The 7,948-nt window shown below is 40.9% G+C and overlaps 2 pseudogenes; one reads left to right on the top strand and one right to left on the bottom strand.

The window, feature by feature from the left end:
* Positions 1-409: 409 nt before the first annotated feature.
* On the bottom strand, positions 410-2,240 carry LOC102493855 (putative ATP-dependent RNA helicase DDX5 pseudogene; annotated as a pseudogene).
* Positions 2,241-2,461: 221 nt separating this feature from the next.
* On the top strand, positions 2,462-4,499 carry LOC102488866 (spermatid perinuclear RNA-binding protein pseudogene; annotated as a pseudogene).
* The last annotated feature ends 3,449 nt before the right edge of the window (positions 4,500-7,948 follow it).

Here is a 7,948-nt window from a genome sequence, read left to right as displayed (position 1 = left end):
TTTCTCATGTTTCTTTTTTAAATCATTTTATTTATTCATTCATTTATTTTAATTTGAACAGAGAGGGACAGAGAGAGAGAGAGAGAGAGAGAGAGAGAAAGTGAGAAAGCACGCCACCAGGTCCGGTATTCAAACCATGGTCGGCCATGTGGGAGTGTCCAGCACCTTAACCACCACGCCACCTGCTGGTCCCATTTCTCGTGTTCCTTAACTGGCTGGACAGAGGTGTATATCATGCTGGGTAAAGTATCTTTACAATCTAAATGTGATGTATAGCAATTGAATGTATACATGATAATAATACATTTTAAAAAACAGCGATAATGATTTTAAAAAACTACCTTGTCTGATAACACACAATATAAATAGCAATTGTGAAAAATAGACAGTTACATATACTTCTAAAGTCTTATTGAGAATATCCTGTTGGCATTGGATAACCGATCATAGGTGCAGCTGCGATAGCAGAATATGCATATTGGTTGGTTCATACCTTTGTGCATATTCGGAGCATTACTTCCATACTACAGAGTGCTATCAGAACCATTCTGGTAAGTCCTTGTTGGATTACCAGTCCTAAAACTGGTCTGTATACCAGCAGACATAAAATTACTTCCAAAGCTCCCATTGGTGTAATTTGCAGCACTATAAACACCATTCTGAGTTTTCGCCCCCAAATCTCTCTTAAGTAGACTAGAGTAACCTGTGTCATAATTTCCCCTGTCTCTAAAGGTATAAAACCCACCTCTTTTGCCTGCAGAGCATCTGTCCTGATGATCATCCATCATGCCTTCTCTACTCCTGGAATGACCTGAACCTCTGTCTTCAACCAACTGAAGCAACTTGGGATTAATTGCTTGATTAGCTTCCCGAAGCACAGAGATAAGGTCGCTCACTTGCTTTATGTTATTAGGTGTAAAGAAAGTGTATGCTGTGCCTGTTTTGGTACTGCGAGCAGTTCTTCCAATTCGATGAATATAATCCTCTGAGGAGTTAGGGTAGTCATAATTAATGACAAATTTCACATCTTTCTTAGCTAGTCCTCTGGAGGCAACATCTGTAGCAATCGGCGTAGAAGCTTTTCCATGTTTGAATTTATTTAGAACCCAGTCACGTTCCTGTTGATTCTTGTCCCCATGGATACCCATGGCGGGCCACCCATCTCTCCTCATTTTTCTGCTAAGTTCATCACATCTTCTTTTGGTTCCAACAAAAATAATGGTTTTATTCTCCTTCTCACTCATGATCTCTTCCATTAGACGAGTAAGGTTTTCACCGTTCCCTACGACATGGCACACCTCTACAATCTGAAGAATGTTGTGGTTTGTGCTTAGTTCCAGTGCACCAATATTTATATGAATATAATCTTTCAGGAAATCTTCGGCAAGCTGTCGTACTTCTTTCAGCCAAGTTGCCCTCCACATTAGGGTTTGCCTATCAGGTCTTATCTGATCCACAATCTTCCTTATTTGTGGTTCAAAGCCCGTATCAAGCATTCTGTCTGCTTCTTCGAGTACAAGTAGTTCTTCTCAGATTGGTTTTCCCACATTCTAAAAGAGTCAATCAGTCTTCCAGGTGTTGCAATGCAGACTTCCACACCTCTCTCCAAATCACATATTTGTGGTCCCTTCGGAGCACCACCATAGATGGTAGACCAAGCAACATGCTCTGCAGTATTCAGCAGCTACTTGCTGCACCTGCGGGGCCAGTTCCCAGGTTGGTGCCAGCACAGAGCAAATAGGCCCATCACTTCTCTCTAGGAATGGTTGATGACTGATGTGGACAATGACTGGCAGCACATAAGACAATGGTTTCCCAGATCCAGTCTGTGCTACTCCAACCATATCGAATTCACTTGGAGCAAGGGGCCATCTCTGAGCTTGAAGAGCAATGGGTTCAGTGACGTTCTGTCTCGCAATCACACCCATGGCATTTGTAGGGAAGTTTGCTTCCTAACAATTCAGGACTGGTTTAGGGCAGTTGTGACCTCTAACTGTAATTTCCTTGCCGTTTCTGTATGTTTCAACCTCTTGTGCTGTGCGCCTGGCCAAGTCAGTGTGTTCTTCATAAAAATTCTTCTCAAATTAGGGCAGCTCATCAAGATTCCACTTCTTTTTAACTAGTTTGTCCCAGGGTTTCCAAACTTCTTCCTAGATAGAGGGCCTGCCCTACTTCCTCCAAATCAAGGTGCACCAAGCCCTCGATTCCAGGCCGTGGTCTCGGTCGCTCGAATAACCAACATGGCATCAATGGTTGCGGTTGGCAGGGGACAAAGCAGAGAGAATCGAGAGCAAGCGATGGGTCGCTGGAAGGGGCCTCAACTAAAGCGAGGCCTTGTGGGGGCAGCAGTAGTGGAAGGACAGCGATGACAAGTGCCGGAGCTACACAACCAGAGACCGGTGGAAATGAATGAGGTCGCCTTTAAGTCTTAAGAAAATTTTTCTTGGTGGCCCAGGATGATCGCCATGTGATGGTGAAACACTCAACAATCTATCCGTCTCCGGAAGAGCTTGAAGCTGTTCAGAATATGGTGTCTACTGTTGAATGTGCTTTTAAACATGTCTCAGATTGGCTGGATGAAACAAATAAATGCACAAAAACAGAGGGTGAATCAGAAGTGAAGAAAGATGAGGCCGTTGGAAACTGTTCCAAGGATCAAGGTGGTCGGACATTGTGTGGTGTAATGAGGATTGGCCTGGTTGCAAAAGGCTTGCTGATTAAAGATGACATGGACTTGGAGCTGGTTTTCATGTGCAAAGACAAGCCCACAGAAACTCTGTTAAATACAATCAAAGATAATCTTCCTATTCAGATTCAGAAACTGACAGAGGAGAAATATCAAGTGGAACAATGCGTAAACGAGGTATCTATCATAATTTGGAATACAAAACAGCCTACTCTAACTTTGTAGGTGATACTTACTTCTCCTCTAATTAGGGACGAATTGGAGAAGAAAGATGGAGAAAATGTTGCGGTGAAAGATCCTCCAGACTTATTGGACAGGCAGAAATGCCTGAACGCCTGCCTTGGCGTCTCTTCGATATGCCAAATGGTTTCAGGCAAGGGCAAATGGATTAAAATCATGTGTAATTGTCCCCCGCATTCTGCGTGATTTGTGCAACAGAGTCCCCACATGGGCACCATGAAAAGGATTGGCCACTAGAGCTTATATGTGAAAAGTCTATAGGTACTTGTAATAGACCTTTGGGCGCTGGGGAGGCCTTGAGATGAGTAATGGAGTGTTTGGCATCTGGAATACTACTTCCTGGGGGTCCTGGTCTTCATGATCCTTGTGAGCGAGACCCAACAGATGCTCCGAGCTATATGACCGTCCAGCAAAAAGAAGATATTACCCACAGTGCACAGCATGCACTCAGACTATCAGCCTTTGGTCAGATTTATAAAGTGCTTGAGACGGACCCCCTTCCATCTAGTAAACCTTTTCAGAAGTATTCCTGGTCAATTACTGATAAAGAAGGTGTTGGGTCTTCAGCTCTCAAGAGGCCATTTGAAGATGGGTTAGGGGATGATAAAGATCCCAATAAGAAGATGAAACGAAACTTAAGAAAAATTCTGGATAGTAAAGCAATAGACCTCATGAATGCACTAATGAGGCTAAACCAGATTAGGCCTGGGCTGCAGTATAAGCTCTTGTCTCAGTCTGGCCCTGTCCATGCCCCAGTCTTCACAATGTCTGTCGACGTGGATGGCACAACATATGAAGCCTCAGGACCATCCAAGAAAACAGCAAAGCTGCACGTAGCAGTGAAGGTATTACAGGCAATGGGGTACCCAACAGGCTTTGATGCAGATATTGAATGTATGAGTTCAGATGAAAAATCAGATAATGAAAGCAAAAATGAAACAGTGTCTTCAAACTCAAGCAATAATACTGGAAATTCTACAACTGAAACCTCCAGTACCTTAGAGGTAAGAACTCAGGGCCCTATGCTCACAGCAAGTGGCAAAAATCCTGTAATGGAGCTCAATGAAAAAAGAAGAGGTCTCAAGTACGAACTCATCTCAGAGACTGGTGGGAGCCATGACAAGCACCTTGTGATGGAGGTAGAAGTAGACGGACAGAAATTCAGGGGCGCAGGTCCAAATAAGAAAGTGGCAAAGGCAAGTGCAGCGTTAGCTGGCCTGGAGAAGCTGTTTTCTGGACCCAACGCAGCAAATAATAAGAAAAAGAAAATTATCCCTCAGGCTAAGGGTGTTGTGAATACGGCTGTGTCCGCAGCAGTCCAAGCTGTTCCGGGCAGAGGAAGAGGAACTCTAACCAGGGGAGCTTTTGTTGGGGCTACAGCTGCTCCTGGCTACATAGCTCCAGGCTATGGAACACCATATGGTTACAGCACAGCTGCCCCTGCCTATGGTTTACCCAAGAGAATGGTTCTGTTACCCGTTATGAAATTCCCAACATATCCTGTTCCCCACTACTCCTTCTTTTAGCAAATGACAGAAGCTAATTCCTATTGAACAACAATACCGTACAATACAGAATGTTAGAGGAAAAGCCTTTTTATTCTGCTTTCTTTGAACACATACTTGATCAAAATTATTTGTAAAAAACATCTTTCCTACTTTTTGATTTTAACAAATGCAAATTTAGTTCTCTAAAACTTGAAAACAAACAAAAAGAAACCAGTTGTGTGAAACGGTACCTCATTCCTGGAAAATAACATACCAGCTCTCTGTTCTAGGGAAATAAAAGTCTAGCAGTTCACAGTTTTAAGTGTTAAGACAAGTACCAGATTATGTAAAATTAAATTGTGAAGGATGTATAGAGTCTCCAACACTGATCACAATAAACTGCTTTGTTGTAAAAAACAAAACAAAACAAAATTCTTAATTATTTTTAGTTTTGAGTTTTAAATAATTTTAAAAATTACTATTATTATTTATACATTCAATCGCTATATATCATTTAGATTTTAAAGAGACTTTACCCACCATGATATTAAAGCTAAAACTGCTTTCCTTGAAATTAAAACATAAATACATAAAAAACAAGCAAACAAAAAATCATTTTAAAACATATCTACTTAATGACAGCAGGAAGCTATACAGCCCCAGCTAGGTGCTACTTTATACTATGTTCACTCTACTCACTGAGTTTTATGCCTAAAGTCAGACATGTGTTCATAGATATATTTCTATCAACTATACTTACTATTGAAAGTGTTTAGTTTAATAATATCTTTTGCGAATCAATAAAAGTGAAAAAAAATGTAGAAAGCAATGGTAGAATACCAGAGACAGTGTAGGAGGAGGATAAGAACTGGCAGAAGGTGAGATGGAGGGCATGGGGGTGGGGGAGAAGGAAAATATATGAGAAACAAGAAATGGAAAATTATTTGTTGAAGATAACACGTGTGGTAATATCTTTGATTGAGCCAAGATACAGTGTATTATGGATGGGAAAACTCATTTTGTATGTTGCAATGATACACAGTGAATGAATGTAAAATAAATACATTTGAAAGAAAAAACTTGAGGAAAATGAATTTCTAATATTTTCAGACTTACACACTGAAATATAGACGAATCGAATCAGATGATTTCTGATATTTCTGATGTTTGCTTGAAAATTATCTGGAGTAGCTGAGGAAAGAGGGTATGTATGAAATGAGACTGGCCATGAGTTGTTAATATTTGCAATTGGGAGATGGATAATTGAAGGTTCCTTATACTGCCCTGTCTTGTGCAGTGTGGTCAAAGTTCGGTACTCTGCCAATAGCCTCAGTACACTAGGAAAGGTTTTAGAAAAGCAAACTCTGGGTCTCCCAACCCACATCTTGTCATATGACACTACAGATACGTAGCTCAGCAATCTGTGTGGTGACAAGCCCTCTACGTAATCCCGTTGCAAGCTAAAGCTGTAGAACCACTGTTCTAAGGTAACAAACCTTGTAAATTCTTTGCAAGTGTTGTATATAAACTCAATTTGTTGATGACTGAAATTGTTCATACTGCAGCATTTCGAACGAAGGAGCACATGTCCCCAATTATTTCAGTGGACAATTATTATTATTATTATTTTTAGAGAGGTTTTTGCCAGTTGGTGCGTCCGCTCGCTGGAGCAACAGAGAGAGACAGGGAGACAGAAAGTGAGAAATCACCCCCAGGGTGGATGATCTCTCAATTCCTTCACCTCCAGTCTCTTCTTGGGATTTTGGGCACGCACGCACGTGTGCCCGGCACGAACTTTAAGCCACCGGGCCTGGGACTCGAACCACGGACTACTACATGGGAGTCCAGCAACATAACCACTATGCCATCTGCTGGTCCTGAAATATTTTTATTTTTAAAGGAAGTTAAAGAACGCCCAGGTAGTGCATTTTAATATCGAAACGTTGGCAGCATTCGATTTAAATCAGATACAATGCATAGAAGCTTGATTTTGCTATTTCTTAGACTTTGTACTAGATATCTCACCCAGCACATGAAGCAATCGATGAGTTTAATAATCTTTCTATTGGTTACAGAATCTCAGAAAACTCCACAGTGCCCACGGACAAACTTTTAGGTATAATAGTCTCTGGCGTAGTAGCCGACTTTCAGATCAATATGCTTTTAAAAAGCCGGGGACCGGCAGTTAGCGTAATGGCTATGTTGCTGGACTCCCATGTAGTCGACCGCGGTCTGAGTCCCAGACCCGGTGGCTTAAACGCACGCCGGTCGTGTGTGCGTGTGTGCCCAAGATCCCGAGAGGAGAATGAAGGAGAAGGGATTGCGGCATGGCCATCGCCCTGGGGGGTGATTTCTCACTCCCTCTATCTTCCTGGCGAGCACCCACGCCCTATTGTGAAAACCTCTTCCCCCCCCCCAAAAAAAAGACCAAAAAAAAAAGGCCTAATGCCAAGGCTTCCCATGTTCTCTCCTTTTTTTCAACATAGTATTGGAAGCCCTAGCCAATGCAATCAGACAACAGAGCAAAATGAAAGAAGTTCAATTAAGAAAAGAAGTGAATGTAGATGATATGATTATATACATAGAAAAATCACAAAGAAACCACAAAGAAGCTCCTGGAAGTGACAAATGAATACAGTAAAGTGGCAGGATACAAAAGCAACATACACTTGCTTGGTGTATAAAAGTGGATAGCAATTTTTTTTTTTTTGATTTAGTTGATTTTATTTACGGCTTTTTATTTTTATTTTTTGTATATTTCAGAGCATCACACAATTACATTTTCTCATTTTCTTACTTGCAAACAAACACCTTAAATGGTAATTTTTAAAAATTACTAAATTAGTTACATCCAAAATGCAACAATTACACATATAACAATCAAATCACAACGTGTAATTTACTAGGACGTATCCTAAGAATTTAGGAGCAGCCAGTCAGGACAAATCTGACCAATTTTAGCAATCAGCTATAATACATATCAAAACCAATCCTATCTAAACTCCCAAACCAGAAGCTTGAAAGTGTTTCTTAAATTGCATTGGATAAGTGTGATGACTCAAACCTATCCATCTCCACAGCTTTAATACCAAATACTGAGATATTCCCCCAATTTGTAACTTAATAGCAAGTCTCTCAGTTTATCAAACAACTAAGTATCAAACTTTTACCCCATTAAGCCCAGAGAAGGCTAAGTGTTCATTAATTTAAAACCAAAGTCATTAAATATCCACATTATTCCCCCACATCAACAGCCCTTACTACAATCTCAAATATCCAACCTGTGTCACATAGTGACAGGCTATGTTATACTTGTATTTTTGTGTGTATTTGTGTGTGTGCACACACGTGCGTGCATGCACACACCTGTGTATACACACGTACAGTATTAGGTACAAATGGCAATTAAGAGTCCCTGCCAAAAATTCAATTTCAGTTGAGGCTATGGCTCCTATGCCTTGGGATGGTCTTAGACTTTGAAACTGAAAAACAATGCTAAACTCTCTCACTTCCTTAAAACAAAGCTTGATTCCAT

The sequence above is a fragment of the Tupaia chinensis genome, unplaced genomic scaffold, assembly GCF_000334495.1.
Source record: "Tupaia chinensis unplaced genomic scaffold, TupChi_1.0 Scaffold149892_1, whole genome shotgun sequence".
NCBI lineage: Eukaryota > Metazoa > Chordata > Mammalia > Scandentia > Tupaiidae > Tupaia > Tupaia belangeri.
This window is presented reverse-complemented; position numbering and strand designations above follow the sequence as displayed.